Below are 19,609 nucleotides of genomic sequence, written 5' to 3'. Positions count from 1 at the left end.
TCGCCAGGATTTGTCCCACCTAACCTTTCCTTTCTAAGTTTTTATCCCACCTACCCGCATCAGTTTGAAGAAAGATCCCGATCCGAAACTTCATCTGTCCATGCCCTCCACAGATGCTGCCTGACCCGCTGAGTTCCTCCAGAGTTTTGTTTTTTTGTTTAGTCCTTTTATACTTTGCCATTTTCTCATGATTAGGAACAGGAACTTATAACTAGTTCAGTGCCAAATTAATGATGGGCTGTTTTTTTTAATAGGACTGAAATCTTGTTTGAGCTGTTTAAATATTCATGGCTGCGTGATAGGGGGAGGATAGAGGATTTACATGCTTCCAGTTCAGAGTAGGCGTAGTGTGATTCAATGAACGTTGCTTCAGACACTTGTTCCCACGCATCTCTTGATGTGCTAATTTGACATTTTCTACTGAGAAAAGCGAACGTGAAAATTTTCATTGAGGCGATGCATTGCATCAAGGCTACCTGGTAACACCTCTGAAAGCCTACAGATGTTCTCATCTGCAAGGGCAACTACAGCAAGTGTACTGGTGTACCAGCACTTTCCAGTTACCTTTGAAGTAGCACACAGTCCTTCATCAAAAATGATGTACTTTCACTGTTGTTCAGAGAAAATTCTGGAACCTCTTACCTAATAATACCAAGGAAGTAAGGTCACAGAAGTCACGGGTGTTCAAGGGGACACCTTGTCAATGGAAATTAGGGAAAAACTGTAGGTGTTACATTGACCATAAGGTCTGGACTGTCTGAATAATTTAACAAAGGCTTTAGCTTGGTTACATTGACATCCCTGGTTCCCAGGTTAGAGGTACAAATCAGGTGCTGCTTGGCTTAGCAAAATCAACACATATCAACAGTTGTGTTTGGGATTGAGGTTTTCGTCAAAATTCCCTGGCATGCACAGGGTGGATTTGTTCGGTACGCTAATGTCTAAAAAAAGTTCATACAGCAAATCTTGCTCCGGCTTTAGTTGCAGCCTTTTTTTGCTCTGATTACTTGTTAATTCTGTTATTTTTAGCACAGACTGTTGAATTACAAGGCGTACTCTTCGGTTGTAACTAAATGTAATATTTCCAACATTCTTATTTCATACCAAAAAGGGACGGTATAATTTGGTAAACTTCAAATCAAGGCTCAGTTTGGGATTTTAAGCTCAGAGCCCTTAAGCTGTTGATCAAAAAATTATGTTGCAGGGAGGGAAATGCTGGTTAGTGGAAGGGGAAAAGAGGGATCCAGGTAGGCAAGTGAAAAGAATGCTTCAGTATAGAAAGGCAATAATTTCTGGAACATTGCTGAGCGGTTTCTCCAATGTTTCATAAAAAATGACAGAGATTTTCTACTTTATTTGAGACGAGAGATAGATTGTTGGTCTGCACTAATGAAAAGAAGGTATAGAATTTAGCCAAAGGTTTTGTAGAATATTTTACAGCGCAGGAACAGAAGTTGCTGAGCAAGGTGAAACTAAGCATGGTGATGCAAGTTGCATGAGTCTCAGAGGAGAATTCCAAAGGGAAGGGAAATGAGTAGATACAGCATAAATGGCCTTAATCTATCAGAACAGAGGAGAAAACAAAGCATAATTAAGATGGGGGGCTTGAAGATTCTGAAGATGGCATGGGGTAGGTTATGGCAAGATTTGAAGATGAGGATCAGAACTTCAATCTTGCAGGGCAGCAGGTTGGCGCAGCGGTAGAGATGCTGCCTTACTGCGCCGGAGACCTGGTTTTGATCCTGACTGCAGGTGCTGTCTGTAAGGAGTTTGTACGTTCTCCCTGTGACCTGCATGGATTTTCTGTGGGAGCTCTATCTAGCATTCCAGAAAAAAACAATCCAAGTCTGTCAAATCTCTCCTTGCAGCTAATACCCTTTAATGCAGGCAGCATTCCAGTAAATCATTTCTGCGTCCTCTCCAAATCTTTCTCTGGGCACTCTGGTTTCCTCCACACTCCAAGACGTACAGGTTTGTAGGCTAATAGGCTTGGTAAATTTGTCCCTAGTGTGTGTTCGATGTTTGTGTGTGGGGATCAGTGGTCGGCGCAGACTCAATGGGCCAAAGGGTCTGTTTCCACGCTGTATCTCTAAGCAAAACCAAACTAAATTCTGAAGATTTGAAGGTCTGAAGAAGTGTCTCGACCTGAAACGTCACCCATTCCTTCTCTCCAGAGACCCGGTGAGTTACTCCAGCATTTTGTGTCTACCTAAAAATAAATTCAACTCAACTTCAAATCTAACTCAGAAACATTTAAATACGTTGTATACTGATTGTGTACGTTGTGTACGTTGCTTTGAATGTAGCTTTGAATTGAACAGGATGTTGAGGTCATGAGGTGGTAAATTCATTGAGCAAGCAGCTGGAAATGGTGTTGTAACTAGTACCCACAGTTTCTAGTTTCGGTTTTGTAATTGTTGAACAAGAGAAACCATAGACACATCTTAGAAATGAATGACATTATTTGTGGTCAGAATTGAGGTTGAAGTGAAAGTGTAAAGCTTGGATTTGAAGTGAGTGTTATCTTCAATTGCAATGAATGATCTGGAGGATTAGTGGAGATGAAGGTTAGAACCTTGAGGCATTGCCAGATTTAGTATTTTCATAATTTTTCTCAAAAGTGAAATCATAAAATGTTCTTTAGCCACGTACTGCAGTTACAAAGACTAGTGAGTTTATGTTCATGATAAAGATGTGTTTACACATTTACGGTGAGTAATAGTTTTGTTTTGTCTCAGTCTTATAGTTGCAGAATCTTTATTTGGGCTCAACATTTGATGCCTCCTGGAACTTGGTTTTGAGATTATGGAATGCAAGGCAGGCTAGTTTGATAGCTGCCGAAAGACGTCTGAGAAAATTGCTTTAAATGTGGGAAGGTGCAAGGATGGAGATCCATCTGCGATGAAAATCTGTTGAGAATGAGGCTTTGATGACACGATCTGTTTTATTGCTTACATTAGAAATATTGAGTCCAACCTATTCCAGATTGCACAATTTATTATTTTTCTTATTCATGGTGAGAATTTTCAAGGTAAAGCGAGTTTTAATGAGAATATGTGTATGAATAAAACTTAAAAGGGCATAGAAGTAAAGTAATTGTGATAAGGGTCCCTCATTTAGAGGATTGAAAGAAAGTACAGTGGAGTAAAGGGTGATAGAGCAGAACCCATCATCGCATGAAACAGTTCATGGATGTGTTCTTGAGGAGCAATGACCTCGAGGACCATGTATCGAGCAGTGGAAGGTGATTATTGATTGGATAGTCCTTTTCAACTGCAGCGCCCGCGTGAATTTTCTATGATTTACAATAATTTCTAACTACAGTAAAACTCTGATCTGCTATCTAATTATTTCAAAATGCCAGTCAGTTGTCATCTGGCTAACAGTAATGCTTCCTGTACTTTAAAATCCAGTGCACTCGTAAATGCAATGGGACTCTGTTTCCAGCATTGCCTTTAAACTCAGCCAGCTCTTTATCCCATGCTTCTTTTGAGCATAACAGGTATAACAGAGCTTTATTTGTCGTTCAGTACCGAAGTACCGAACGAAACTACATAGCAGTCATAGAAAAAAAAAAGAACACAAGACACATAACCCCAACACAATCGTCCATCACAGTGACTCCAAACACCCCCTCACTGTGATGGAGGCAACAAAACTTCCACTCTCTTCCCCACGCCCACGGACAGACAGCTCGTCCCCGACCAACCCGCACAGTCCCCGCACCGGGCGCTGAAACGTCTCGCGGCCGAACCGGGCGATGAAAGGCCCGCGACCAAGCCTTGCGCAGCTAAGTCCCGTGGTCGAGCCGCACCGGGCGATGTCAAGTCCGCAGCCGAGCCGCACCAGCGATGAAAAGCCCCGCAGCCGAGCTGCACCGGGCGATGTTACGCCCCGCGGCCGAGCCGCACCGGGCGATGTTAAGTCCCGCAGCCGAGCCGCACCAGCGGTGAAAAGCCCCGCAGCCGAGCTGCACCGGGCGATGTTAAGCCCCGCGGCCGAGCCGCACCGGGCGATGTTAAGTCCCGTGGTCGAGCCGCACCAGCGGTGAAAAGTCCCGCAGCCGAGCTGCACCGGGCGATGTTAAGCCCCGTGGTCGAGCCGCACCGGGCGATGTTAAGCCCCGTGGTCGAGCCGCACCAGCGGTGAAAAGTCCCGCAGCCGAGCTGCACCGGGCGATGTTAAGCCCCGCAGCCGAGACGCACTGTTAAGTCCAGCGGCCAAGCCGCACCGGGATGTAAAGTCCAGCGGCCAAGCCGCAGCGGGCGATGTTAGGCCCCGCAGCCGAGCCGCACCCCGCGCCGTGAGGAAGAGAAAAGTTCCCCCACACCCACCCACCCACACCACCACCCCCTCCCACACATACACAACCAAAAAAATAGATATAAAAACCATCCCAACACCGACACACAACAAAAAAAGGGGGAAAAAAAGACGGACAGACTGCTAGTCAGCCGCTGCCGTTAGGCGCCGCCACGTGAACGCATACTGGGGCAGGTTACATTAAAACTGTTGGGATATTAATAGAAATAACATCCATAAGTCTGGAAAATCTACTCAACCAGCCCCACCAAAATAGGGAGCGTGCCAAATGAACGGAGATTTACTGTGTGTGCCATTGAAGTATTAGCAGCATGCCTGCTTGGAGGTTAGGAAAGGGTGTGTGTGAAATATCTATTTCCGATCACAAGAAGATACTATTGTTAAACCCGTGGACAATGCTGCTGTATTATCAGCATTTGAACAAAGCAAGCAGCTCTTCTCACCAGATACCTGCTCCCACCCTCCTCTGGCTAAATAGAACTTAATTATGTGTATGGGGCTCGAGCTTACCTCTGCTTTGCCATTTAATGAAATAGAGTCATAGTGTGGAAACAGGCCCTTCGGCCCAACCTGCCCACACCGGCCAACATGTCTCAGCTACACTAGTCCCACCTGCCTGCGCCTGGTCCATATCCCTCCAAACCTGTCCTATCCATGTATCTGTCCAACTGTTTCTTAAATGTTGGGATACCCCAGCCTCAACTAGTCAGCTCTCTGGCAGCTTGTTCCATCCACCCACCGCCCTTTGTGTGAATAAGTTACTCCTCAGATTCCTATTAAATCTTTTCCCCTTCAGCTTGAACCTAGGTCCTCTGGTCCTCGATTCCCCTACTCTGGGCAAGAGACTGTGCACCTGATCTATTCCTCTCATGATTTTATACACCCCTCATCCTCCTGCGCTCCAAGGAATAAAGACCCAACCTTCTCAACCTCTCGCTATAGCTCACACCCTCTAGTCCTGGCACCATCCTCGTAAACCTTCTCTGAACCCTTTCAAGCTTGACAATATCTTTCCTATAACATGGTGCCCAGACCTGAACACAATATTCTAAATGCAGTCTCACCAATGTCTTATACAACTGCAACATGACCTCCCAACTTCTAAGTGTAGGAAAGAACACTTAGAATGGCTGCGCTGCCCTAGCAGCTGCGGCTTACCTGCGGTCCGTTTGTCTTTGTGTTTTGTTGTTTTTTTTGTCTTAAGTGTAGATGTGATGTCGTGTTTTTGTGTTTGTGTACTATGTGTGGGGGGGAGGGGGGGAATTGTAAAATTGTAAATTTGTCCCTTCCGAACGGAGACCCGTCCTTTGTTTTCTGGGTCGGGTCTCCGTTCGTGCTGCGGCCTACCATCGGCCCAACTCCTGGAGCTGGCGGCCTCCAGGGCTCTGGTTCGCAGAGCCCGCGGACTGGACTTACCATCAGCGGAGCCGACCGGACTTACCATCAGCGGAGCCGGCCGTCCTCGGAGGCTGCGGGAGCGGCTGTGACTCGCCTTAGGCTCGGGCCGCGTGGATGCCGACATCGGGAGCTCTGGCAGCGGCAGCGTGTTCGCCCGCCCCGAATCGCGGGACTTGGGTCGGCCCGCCGCGGACATTTCACCGTCCGGCGCGGCCTGCAACCACAACAGCCTGACCGCGGGAGAAGACGGCAGGGGAAGGGAAAAGACATTGTGGCCTTCCATCACAGTGAGGAGGGGACTGGAGGAGACTCACTGTGATGGATGTTTCTTTTTTGTGTGTGTTGGTTGGGGTTGTGTAATTTGCCTATTTTAATGCTTTTATTGTGTAATTTGCCTATTTTAATGCTTTTATTGTTGGACTGTGGGTGACTGAATTTCGTCCAAAAAATAAGTTTTTTGGGTGACAAATAAAGATATCTTGAATCTTGAACTGCAGATGCTGGTTTAAATCAAAGGTAGACACAAAATGCTGGAGTATCTCAGCGGGACAGGCAGCATCTCTGGAGAGAAGGAATGGGTGACGTTATGACTCTATTTCAGAAGGGTCTTGACCCAAAACGTCACCCATTCCTTCTCTCCAGAGATGCTGCCTGTCCCGCTAAGTTACTCCAACATTTTGTGTCTACCTCCTAACTTTTATACTCAATACTCTGACTGATGAAGGCCAATGCGTCAAAAACTTTTAAAACTTATCTACTTAAAACTCAACTTTCAAGGACCCATGTACCTGCACTCATAGATCCCTCTGCTCCACAACATTTCCCAGAGGCCTACCGTTCACTGTGTAGGTCCTGTGTAGGCCCTGCCGCTGTTAGACATTCCAAAATGCAACACCTCACACTTCTCAGTATTAAATTCCATCAACCATTCCTCAGCCCACCTGGCCAATCAATCCAGATCCTGCTGCAATCTTTCACAACTATCTTCACTATCTGAAATCATGGCTAATCATTCTGCTTTCGCCCTCCCCCCAATTTCCCCCCCACCCCCTAGTTTGCAAAGATAATTTGCCTGTCCCGGCTGAGTTACTCCAGCATTTTGTGTTGATTTAACGATAGTACTTCCCTGGTCTTCACGTTTCACCCCACCAGTCTCCATATCCAACGCATCATCCTCCAGAATTTCCATCACCTCCAATGTGATCCCTTTCTGTCTTCTGCAGAGACTGCTTCCTCGGCAATTCTTTGGTTCACTTATCCCTTCCCACCCAAACCTTCCCCTCCCAAGGTACTTTCACCAGTGACCACAGGAGATGTAACATCTGTCCCTATACCTTCTCCCTCACCTCCATCCATGGATCCCAGCAGTCCTTCCAGGTGAGACAGAGGTTCACGTGCATCTCTAACCTCATCTACTGCACACATTTCTCCCACCACCTGACTCACCCATATCTCTCCCTCCGGCTTTAGATTTCACTCCACTCGTTCTCTCCTAATCTGACACCCATTTGTCTCCTTTTAATCACTAGGTTTTGTCATTCCACTCATTTTGCCAATCACCTTTCACCTCACCTGTATCCACATCACTTGGATAGCTCTGTCCCACTCCAGCTCTCTTTTCCAGCTTTATCTCCCCCATCTATGCACTACATCAGTCTTAGGGTCCCGACCTAAAAACCTTGTCTGCCCATTTCCTCCACAGATGCTGCCTGAGTTTTTCCAGCATTTTGTGGTTTGTATGATTTCAGCTTCTGTTTCTTGTGACAAGACAATTGCATTCAATCTACAAGCAACAGGAGGATAATGTCGGAGATATGTGGAATTGGAGACTGAAACAAGAGATTTTTGAGCTGCAATTAGAACATGGATAGTGCGATCAGTTTTGAACTGTATCATGCAAGAGCTAGCTTAGGCACGGGCATAATGGGGTTGAATGGCAAACTTCCATGCTTTCAATCTCTATAAATTGACTTGATTAGGTCACGGCAGCCCCCTTTTGTAAGATTAATAGTTTTGATGCATAGTGTTATTAGCTTTCTCAGATCAGGTTGTGTTAGCTCACTATTCATTTCTAAGTTTATCCAATATCTGACCAGTTTCATCATGGTTGAACATTAACACCCAGCTATTTCTCCTGTATTATAGCTGCACAAAGGTGCACCCAGTGTGAAACATCTGTCTCCCACACCCGAATCCTCTGGTGGCATTGCCAGTTTGATGCCAAGGCCCATCCCCTTTCGCAGCTCAGTTGAGAGTGCTCAAACATTGTCATATAGTTTGCATGATTTTTGTTTGCATTTAGGTTGGATGATTATTAAACCCATTGGTGATTTAATTAAGGTACAAAGTTTCCAAGATAGTTGATAATTTATCTGGATAAATGTTTGTAATGAAATGATGAATGTTTATAATTCTTAAAGTGTAAAATTTCTGAGGAGGAGTTTGGTAGAGTTACTTGTAGAACTGGAATATTTGTGATGGTGTTGAAGTAGTTTAAGACCACTTAAATTCTGGCAAGACAAGAAATTGTGGTGTGAGTTGGTCAGGCTGTGAAAAGTGATGGAATTGTTGAGAATTATCTGTTAGCTGGGGGAGGGCAGAGCTAAGGTTGTATTGTGGCTGGGTTACCTTAACCTGACCTTGGGTATAACTAAAATACACACTGTCTGGCTTCCATCTCTGCAGCTGTGGCTGGTGTGGGTTTGCTGATCAGCCTGTATCTACTTGGGGCCATGGTATAGGATCTGCTGTCGGCTTGTCTTTAGGTTATCTGGCTGGGTTTTAAAAAAACATGTTGTGCTACATGATGGAATTGCAGCAAGATGTGGGTGTTTGCAGTTTCTACCTGCCCGTAACAGCTGGAGTGAAGCCTAAAGGAATGCAGACACATACTCTCTTCATGAAATTCTATCCTGATGAGAATGTGTGTGCAGTTTTGGTGAGAAATGTTCTTTTAATTTTAACATTCAGCAAAATTTATTGATGTATTTAAATTTTCTGCGACCTGGTGAGGCCTTCTGGCTTATTTCACCTGTTATCTTTGTGCTTTGAGTTTAGAGATAGTGGCAGTTCTTATCCTAGTTTTTATCGTGATTCTTTGTTATCCTGTGGCATGTTTCATTGTATTTACTTATTGCATTTTTAAGTGTGCAGTTTGCATATTTATGTTGGATAAATGAATTGTTCAAGGGGAAAATGTGAGCAGCTAATTTTTAGATTTTGATTCACTTTGGTGCAACGTATGATCAAGCTTTCTGTTTAGCTCAACTCTGTTTTGGAAAGCGGGATCTGCTGCACTCTCATGATGCTTTCCCATTTCCAGTAAAAGCAGTCTGGTCTTTTGTACAATAAATAATTTAAGATGATGCTTTGGTCCTTTTTGCTTCGAGCTTTTAAGTTCGCAGCCATAGCTGAATTGGTCCCTGGAGGTTGAAGGATTCTGCTGATCTGCTGCGTCACTCATGAAATCTATCTCTGCCTTTTTGTAGGACTAGTCCTAGCAAGGAGGATCGTGAACTATGATGCTGAGACCTGTGCAGGAAATACTGCTGAATTCTTCTCTATCCAGTAAGTGAATGAAATTCATCTCTAACATTTTAAACCAAAATCTGACCTGTTTATTTTTGCATACAAAGCCAGTGTCCTTGGTTCTCTGCTGGAAATCGTCTTCATATCATATCATATCATATCATATATTTGTATCATATATCATATCATATATCATATTTTTATTCCATTGCAGTTAAGTGTGAACTACTTGAGCTCTTTAAGTAATTTGAGTTTGTTTTTATGACGCACCTTTACTATAGAAAAAATCTGAACTGTGATGCAAAGTCTGTCATTTTTTTTGTGATAAAAGTGAAGCTTTCTCATTAAGCTTTTTCAATTTTTTGTTTTTCTGTGTTTGTGCAGAAAACCTGGCAACTGATCCGTTTGTAGATTGTGACGATGTTTATTTCACATTTTTTCTTAAAATGATTTTGTCTCCATATTTAGAGGTTTTCCCTGTAATCCCAGGCAGTTGTTTTAATTGTTGAATTACTCGTACATGTAATTTCTGTATACACAGCTCACTCAGTTTCATGACTTTGGGCCAAATTTCATCCTAGTTGAGGTACAAATTCAACTGCTACCTTCTTACAGAAAACTCTAATCGCAACAAATTTTACAATTCCTGTCTGCAGCAGGGCACCTGGTAATTTTGGGGAATTTAAATTTCTGTTATAGTTGAAAAATAAAGATGTAAGACCAGTTTATTTGCTTTTGAGTTTTTTGCAGACATCATTTTAACTCATTATAGATATTATCTTCATAGAGAAGAGCAGAACATATTTTTGAAACTTTCAAGATTATAATGGATTTCAGATGAAGGATTATAATTTCAGGAGACGTTACCTGAAGATGGGTCAATCAATATATAGATTTGAATGCGTCTCCTAAAAGGATGGTTGAAGCAGTATACAAACTGTACACAAACTTTCAAAAAGGGACTGATAGATACTTAAAAGAAGTAACGTACAGTACTTTTGGGAAGCAGATAAATTTGGTCACTGTCCAGAGCTGCTACACAGTGGACCAGTAAACTAATACCTATGGTTTCTATTTACATTATAATATTTAGTGATTCAATAAACATGGTCCAGTATACAAAACTAGTTGAGGCTAATATAGCAATTCATAATTGTTCTTTGTGTAAAAATGCATCAATGTCTGCACTTTAAAATTACGGAAGATTAGAAATGTACAAAATGATAAAATGTTGTATTCTTGAGACTGAGATTTCAACAAGGCAGACAAATCTTAAATTCTTTCTCTATATGCATGACCTAGTACAGTATCATAGCTCAATGAAATGGCAAACTGAGAAACTCGTAATATAGGTGAAGAAAATCTGAAACCATTCCTCTGTCACATATGTACTTGCAGATCAGTAATGTACAGAAATATGAATTCTGTCTCCTGTGGAAGTTGTGGTTTATAGTCGAAGACCCACAGACCACATAATTATCGTTTGCTGATCTGAGGTTATATGGTTAGCATAGTGCCTAATCTTGATGAGATATTGCATGTGTAGGATTATCATCAGAAACTTTAAAGTTTCTTGGATATGTACTTGAAGATCCATGATTTGTAGGATCATTTGTAGGCTGAACCAATTGTAAAATTTCAATGAATCTGCTTATAAAATTAAGCCAGCAATGAGACATTGCCTGTCTGCAGTAAAGTGGTACAAAGTTTTTTAATAAAGTTGCATTGATGCTCGCCAGCATTGAGAGAGGGAAGGAGGTTCCCATGCTTTATGAAATAGGAAATTATAGGACATCTCTTGATAGAACCATCAAACATCTCCAGAAAACAATCCTTGCAGAAGAGACAAGATACTTGCAGTACATTCAGGATAGTGCACAGATTTTTGCTGAACATATTGTTGCCTCAATGAAAACGTGAAAAAAATTGGAAGGTGACCTTCTTGAACACTACCTTGCAATCAGCAAGTTTGTCTCCTGAATTTCTGGTTGCCCTTTTCCTTTAATTATTGGCTATATTTTCTCCCTTGCATTGAACAAAGAAAGCTTGATTAAGCAATGTATTTCCACGTGTAATAATTATAAGATGCTGCCTCGTACATGAAACACAAAATTGGAAATCAAGTGCAGCAATGAATTAAGAAGGCAAATACAATGCTATCCTTTATTGCAAGGGTGCTCGAATACCAAAGTAGGGAAATCCTGCTACAATGTTACATTACCTTGATGAGATAGCACCTGAAGTACCACTTAGTTTTGGAGGCAGCTGAGAGAAGGTTCACTAGCTTGACTTCTGAGATGATTCCCGAGTGTTCTTGACAGTAGATTCAAAAATGGTGTTTTGTGTGTTGGGGGAATTTAGGATTAATTTCAGAATAAGTGGCCTTTCAGTTAATGATAGAGATGGGGAGTATTTTGTTTCATCTGAGGGTTGTATGCCTTTGTCTTGTGGAAACTGAGGCTAAGTTCGACAATTTTTTGGACTTCAGTGTTTTTGAGACTTGTGGGGGGAAATGAACAGGACCAGGAACAGATTGGCCAAGATTTCACTGAATGGCAGAGCAGGCTTGAGGGCTAGTACCGTTCCAATTTATGTCGTCATGTAAGCTTGAAGTATGCCGTTTTGTCTTTCTGTTTGAAATTTTACTGTCTTTTGCACTCTATATTGCTCAACAACCTCAGGTAATACTTCTGCTCAAATTGATCTCTTCCAGCCTCATGGTTTCTTCATTCGCCCCATTATTGTTCCACTACACCTTGAATCATCATTCCTTTTGTTTAATCCCCCCCTCCTCTAGAACAGGAGTTTCTTTTGTCCCTTTCTCCCCTCACTGTAAGTTCCTACTAGATCTAGATTCAAACTAATTATATCTTTAGCTTTTTCTATTTCTGATTTAAGGTAATTGACCTAAAATGTCATCTCAGTTTTTCTCTCTTGCCCAGATGTTGACTGTCCTTTTGAATCCAGTATTTTGTTTTATAAAGCTTTGAGCATCTAAAGTATGACCTTGCCTCTTATTGTTGATCGTATTTTGTAAATGTATAAAAATATGATACTGGAGAGATTTTTTAATGTTATTTTCATTTGTCTGCAAAAGTATATTCTGTTTACTTGATGGGAAAGTTTTGCTTGTATGTGGTACTTCATATAGCCATGTAATACATAATATAAACTTATGGTTCCAGACTTTCTTCAACTGTTGTAAAATTTTGATTTTGACCCATAATTGAACACAAAAATGTGACATTTTTTACACATCATAACTTATGTGAAAATATATACGTATCGTAATGGCCTACATTTGTCTAAACAAATTTTTTTTGAGGACCTTTGATATGCCTTTCCAAACCCGACTTTGCTTGGAGAAATTAGTTGCACATATTAATTTGGGAGAGTAAAAAATATCATGCTCATGTACGTAACTCATCGTGTCCTGAGAGTTAAGTACGTAAGATGCCGTTGGAAATCATGAAAAATGAATATTTTTCGGATCGATATTCATTTGTTTCTATGATGCTCAAGCCAAGTAAAAAAAATATATATGTCCAAAAATTCTTAACTCAACATACTTTAAAGCAAACGAGACATAATGTGCTTACTTTGTGCTCCGTGTCCAAATCGTTACGTACATAAGCAGGCATCATTAACCCGCTGTTTTCATGTCTGGTGGATTTGTCAACTTATAAAAACATTTTATAAGTAAGTGTAAGTGTAGTTTGTCAGTTTCCTGCTGACGGTGCTGCAGCCTGATGACCCTTCGTGTCTTCGGAGCGTCTGCTGTTTAAATACAGGAGACGTTCAATTGTCCAGCGCTATCTTCCTAATGAAAGCTACCTATCGGACACCATCTTGTTTGCGTTTTGAAAGGCAAGATTTTGTTTGTATTTTAAATGTATTTTGGGGGAGATACTGACCGAGTCAGGTCAAGATTACACCCTTCTGAAACATCGTGAAAATTCCCACGCTGTCAATGCTTCTCCGGCGTCCTAATTTTCGCTGAAATCACTGACAAGTCGGTAAGTACTTGAGAGTTTTGAACTATAACACCTTGTATGGGTTACTTAAAAACCAAGCATCACTGTAACAAGGAATAATCCGGATTTACTTCCGGATTACTTCCGGATTTACTTCCAGTTTACTAAGAGCTGTATTAAAAAATTTAAAAATTTAAGTGGTTACGTGAATTTTTGTGAAAAGTGTGTGGGCATTCTTTGAAAATGTAAGGGAGATGCATATCTGGTTTCTGGGTTGAATATCTGGGTTTGGAGACCACTTTACATGTAATGGCGGAGGCCAAAAACATCGCGAAAATTCCCACGCTGTCAAACTGTTGCCTCCAATCTACCTGTCAAATGGCCTGACGGTAAATAAATTGGTTTACTGTCCAATTTCATTGTGGACCGCCACGGATAGGATGAATAACTACCCTTTAATGAATTAGAAAAAAGAAGTTCTACCATTGCAATAAAATGCCATTAAGACACCATGTTACGTACATTAACACTTTTATGGTAAATTTTAAATTACCTGAAAAAAACTACTTGCGGTTGTGGAACTATCTTTCTTTCTTTTTGATAGAGTCAGACGGTTGTCAAACTTGTAAATAAATGTGTTTGCATTGGTTTTTACAACAATTAATTTTTGGGTGTCTATGTCACGCTTCTATGTCCCAGTATCATATTTATACACATATTCCAATTTGAGGATGTGTTAAGTGCAGAATACAGTTGTCTCAGCTCCGTGATATTCTAACCCTTGACTGTCCAATGCAAACCAGAGGTTTAAATGCCGGAGATATTGAGATTGCAGGCAAAGTACGATGAAATGCTGAATAAATTGAAAAGTGAGCAAGTAAGTGAGAGAGCAGTGGAGAAGTATCAGAGATAATTAAATCAATACATCCCATCTAGATTTGACAACTGCTTTGCCAAGACCACAAGAAACTGCAGAGAATTGTGAATGCAGCCCAATCTATTACGCAAGCCAGTCACCTAGCTTGCCCCACCTCCATCCCACCCAACAGACTCCATCCTTCACACTAACTTGAGAAGGCAGCCAAGGTGACCAACGATCATGCACACCCTGGCCATTCTCTCTTCTCCCCTCTCGCATCAGGCTTAAGGTAAAAAAGCTTGAAAGCATGTATCATCAGATTCAAGAACAGCTTCTTCCATGCCCTTGTATTCCAGATCTTCCAATCTACCTCAATGTGGCCTAGCACTTTTTATTTAATCTGTACTCTGCGATTGTAATACTATCTTTTGCACAAACCTCAAAGTGCTTGAGGAACTTTGTGTCAGGCAGCTTCTGTGGCGGGAATGGACTTGTGACACTTTGGGGCAGGATGCTTCTTCAGACTCAACAATTTGTTTTGCTCTGCTGCTCGTGTGTCTCCAATATCTTTCTTTTGCATTGCCATATATGGTATGATTTGCCTGGATAGCAAAACAGTTTTGCATTGTACCTCGGTACATGTGATAATAATATACCAATACCAATGTGATTGAGCACTGAATGAACAAGGGATGAACAAGCGAGCAAAAATGACATCAAGCACTTGTGAAACAGCAAAGAAGGCATACATTGAGCAATGGAGACAATGAGGGGGTACTTTGTTGGGGTCAATGTAAATAAATAGTGAGCAGCAGAGGAAAAGGTGAGGGAGCAGGAGGGACAAATAGTAGTAAAAATACTGCTCAGTGAAAAGAGAAGCAGTTATCACTTCAGGTCGGAGACCCTTTGTCGGAACACAAAACTAAAAGTAGTGTAAGTGTGGGAAAGCCTGAAGGACAAAATGAGGGTTTGTCATCCGGGATATTGACATCCTCGAATTTCACGTTGCTAACACTCCGCTGACCCAATGAAAACTGGTGCATTGTCTTCAGACTTCCCATTTCTGAAGTCAACGATTTGTTGCTTGGTTTTGGTGACGTTGATTGAGAGGTTGTTATCGTGGCACCGCTTGAACAAGTTTTTTATCTCTCTCCTGTATGTGCTCTTATCTGTGAATCGGCCAACCTCCGTAGTGTCATATAAACAAGTTTATAGATGGCATTGGATATAAGCTTAGCCATATTGTCATAGGCGTAAAGAAAGTAGAGCTGAGAGCTAGGTTTTAACACTCTATATGACCTAGACTCATTTGGCTCATCGAGTTTACTCCGCCCTTCGTTCATGGCTGTTCTACTTTTTCCCTTCAACCTATTCTCCTGCCTCCCCATGACCGTTGACACCCTTACTGATCAAGAAACAATCAATTTTAAAAATACCCAAGACTGCCTCCACTGCTGTCGCATTCACAACCTTGTGGCTAAAGAAATCCCCCCTCGCCTCTATTTTGAAGCTACATCCTTTTAATCCGAGGCTAGGCCCTCTGGTTTTAGATTCTTCCACTACTAGAAACATCTTCTCCACATCCACTCTATCTCGGCCTTTCATTATTTGGTAGGTGTCAATGAGATCCCCCCTCGTCCTGCTAAACTCCAGCGGTTCCAGGCCCATAGCCTTCAAACACTCGTATGTTAACCCAATCATCCCTGGGATCATTCTCGTAAATCTCTGGCTCTCGCCAGCGGCAGCATTTGTTTTTCAAAACAAATTTGTTAAAGCTTAAAATTAAATTTAGGATTCAGTTTCAACTGCATGTAAAAGGAAATTAATGCTCACAATTGTCATATGATTTGTCAAATTCAAGTGACCCAACCACAAAATGTTAATTTTTAACAATCTTCTTAGAGACCCTACTGCTGATTTAATTGTCTGAATGTTGAGCTCATAGGGAAAGGAATAAATTTGGCATATTTTTGTGATAAAACTGAAACTGTTCCATAAAGAAGCCTACTGAGGTGGTATTTTGCACTTCTGTCCTTGCCCTCAGTGTCATATTCAGGACCCATTTCCCAAACTTTTGGGAAACTTCAATATTCACTTCAGTGATTCTCAGACTTCCCATAGAGATATTGAAAGGCTGAAGTTATTCAGTTGAGACAAGCTATGGAATGAACTCAAACTTATTAAGTTACAGTGCCATGACTAGCTTTGTGCGAAATGCTATGAAAGGAATCTACTTAATTTCTCCCAAAGTCTTAGTTTGGGAAAGTTTCCAAACCTATGGCCTAGAGCCATGAAGCTTTTTTGTCTTTTTGGCAGTCCAGTCGTTTGCAGGCATACCTACCTCTGCTGAATTTCAACAACTCAAAATAGTGCGCAAATCACTAATATTCTTAAAGAAATGCTTTGTCTAACAATGGTAATAAATGAAGCCTGACTTTCCCAAGTTGATCTTTCAAAAGCAGTGCATCATAGAATAATTACAGCACAGAAGGAGACTATTTGGCTAATAGAGCCAAACATTATCTGGTTGCAACCATTCACTTCCTTCAGCCTTGCATATTTTTCCTCATTATATATTTCACCAAATTCTTTTTTGAAGGCCACAGTGGGACCTGCCTCCACCACATCTGAAGGCAGGTTCACTGTGACCTTCAGATGTAATGGAGGCACATTTCACAGCCTGTTTATATTCTTTTATGGTTTATCATGTCACATTCATTTCGAGAATGCACTCGCTAGTAAATTTATATTGTTTTATTACATGTTTCAAGGGATAGGGACATAATGTTCCCATTGATAGCAATGAGGATAAATGTTAAGGTCATTGGCAATGACACAAAAGCCGCAATCGTATATAGCGGTCAACCCTTCCATGGATATTACTTATAAGTAGCTTCTGCTTGTATGTTTTGGCTTGTGAAAATAAGCATGATTTACGCTTTTGGTTTACTGCAGCCTTGTTGGGAGGAGAATGACCAGCTTGCTACTTGTTTCACCATTGAAAGTAGTGCGTAAGACCCATGGCAACAGTAAACGGGACAATTGGCCACACAGATCGCTATGTTCCAGCCACAAGACTATCCACGTACTTGATCTTTCCGCCCAACCTTCGGGACTTTGGTCCAGCTGCAATACCAGCCATATATTAAGATTGTTTAGCTTGCCTCTAAAAACCGATGATGGCGTGTAATATAAGGTGTAATATAGGTGTAGTTTTATGTACAGTAGACCCTCATTTTTACGGACCTCTTTATAATGGATTTCGGTTATAGTGGACTGATCCACCGAACTGCACCGCCAGGCTGGGCTGCCCGGGCCATCCTGGCCCATGCCGCCTCTGGCCGCTCCTGCCGCCACACCACTACTACCACAGTCGTCACTGCTGCTGCGATCACCACTGCTGTAGTAGTCGCCACCGCCACCACAGCTGCTGCCGCCACCAACACTATCACCACCGCATTAGCTGCCACCACCGTTGCTGACCCATACCTGCACACCGGCCGCTCTTGGCCCGAGACCAATGACTGCACGGGTCATTGCCTCTCCCCTGGTCATCAGCTGGATTCCAGTACCAACCAAGGACCCAGAATGTCACCTATTCATGTTCTCCAGAGATGCTGCCTGATCTGCCACTTTGTGTCCTTTTGTGTATTAACTAGCAATGTAGTTGCTTGTTGTTTGTACTATTTTTCAATAGTAATCCCTTACTCGATTATGGCAGACAATCGGCAATAATGGACACTGCCTCCCCCCCCCTAGTCTGTATTTTGAAAACATTTATTATACCTTGGGCCACAACCACCTGGTCTAGGTTCCTAATCCTGGTTTCGGTTGTGTACCAACTGTTGATATTTTACTATGTAGGAAGGAACTGCAGATGCTGGTTTAAACTGAAGATAGACACAGGCAGCATCATATCATATCATATATATACAGCCGGAAACAGGCCTTTTCGGCCCTCCAAGTCCGTGCCGCCCAGCGATCCCCGTACATTAACACTATCCTACACCCACTAGGGACAATTTTTACATTTACCCAGCCAATTAACCTACATACCTGTACGTCTTTGGAGTGTGGGAGGAAACCGAAGATCTCGGAGAAAACCCACGCAGGTCACGGGGAGAACGTACAAACTCCTTACAGTACAGCACCCGTAGTCAGGATCGAACCTGAGTCTCCGGCGCTGCATTCGCTGTAAAGCAGCAACTCTACCGCTGCGCTACCGCGCAGCATCTCTGGATAGAAGGAATGGGTGATGTTTCGGGTCGAGACCCGTTTTCAGACTGAGTCAGGGGAGAGGGAGATACAGAGATAAGGAAGTATACGATGTGAAAACGAGACAAAGGGGATGGAGATCAGGAAAAATGTAGAATAGATCATTGTTAGTTAGAAGGTAACACCAAAGCAAACAGATAAAATGTAAATGAGGACAGTCAGACTGGTCGGAGAACTGGGAAGGGGGAGGGATGGAGAGAGAGGGAAAGCAAGGGTTACGAAGTTAGTGAAATTAATATTCATACTCCTGGGGTGTAAGCTGCCCAAGTGAGATATGAGGTGGTGTTCCTCCAATTTGCACTAGGCCTCACTCTGATAATGGAGGAGGCCCAGGACAGAAAGGTCAGAGTGGGAATGGGAGGGGGGGTTAAAGTGTTTAGCAACCGTGAGATCAAGTAGGTTTAGGCGGACTGAGTGGAGGTGACTATCAAAACGATCGCCGAGCCTGTGCTTGGTCTTGCTGATATACAGGAGTTCACACCTGGAAGTAGATGAGGTTGGAGGAGATGCAAGTGAATCTTTAGAAACATAGAACCATAGAAAAATAGATGCAAGAGTAGGCCGTTCGACCCTTTGAGCCAGCATCACCATTCAATATGATCATGGCTGATCATCTAAAATCCTGCTTTTTCCCCATATCCCTTGATTCCTTTAGCCCTAAGAGCTAAATCTAACTCTCTCTTTGCATCACATGGAAGGGCTGCTTCAATCCCTGGATGGTTGAAAGGAGGGAAATGTAAGAACAGGTGTTGCACCTCTTGCTGTTGCAGGGAAAATAGTCGGAAAGGACTGGACAGTGGAGAGGACCATGAGTTACAGAGGGAGTTGACCCTGCAGGCGGTCGAGAAGGATGGGAAGTCTTTGTGATAATCTGTTTATTGAACATTTCTTCTTTTTATTAATCTCTCTGCATTCCCTATGGTTCTTATTTGTGATGCTCTCCCATTTAAAGCCTCTGTAATTTGTGAATCAAAAAACAGAATTTGGCATGTATTAATACTATATATTGTCTATCCTTGTGTTGAAGGGATTTGCTGCATATGTTTTTGCTGGGCTCACTTTCCTGAAGAACACAAATTAATTTTGTTTTGATAACTTATCTAGAACATAGAACAGACAGCATGGGAACAAGCCCTTCATCCCACAATGTTTGTGCTAAACATGATGCCATGTTAAACTGATCTCACACTCTATTCCTTGCACTTCCATGTGCAGATTTAAAAGTCTCTTAAACCTCACAATCTTCTTTGTC

The 19,609-nt window shown here is 42.2% G+C and overlaps 1 protein-coding gene across 1 annotated transcript in view; it reads left to right on the top strand.

Moving 5' to 3' along the window:
• The window catches only part of arhgap32b (Rho GTPase activating protein 32b), a 415,224-nt gene that overhangs the window by 18,647 nt on the left and 376,968 nt on the right, over positions 1 to 19,609 (top strand). Inside the window, exon 2 of the mRNA XM_078426922.1 lies at positions 9,210 to 9,288. The gene's annotated coding sequence lies outside the window, so the exon portion shown is untranslated. The remainder of the gene's footprint in view (positions 1 to 9,209; positions 9,289 to 19,609) is intronic.

This window comes from Rhinoraja longicauda, chromosome 32, assembly GCF_053455715.1.
Source record: "Rhinoraja longicauda isolate Sanriku21f chromosome 32, sRhiLon1.1, whole genome shotgun sequence".
Taxonomy (NCBI): Eukaryota; Metazoa; Chordata; class Chondrichthyes; order Rajiformes; family Arhynchobatidae; genus Rhinoraja; species Rhinoraja longicauda.
Note: the sequence above shows the minus strand (reverse complement) of the source record. Positions and strands in the feature narration are given on the sequence as shown.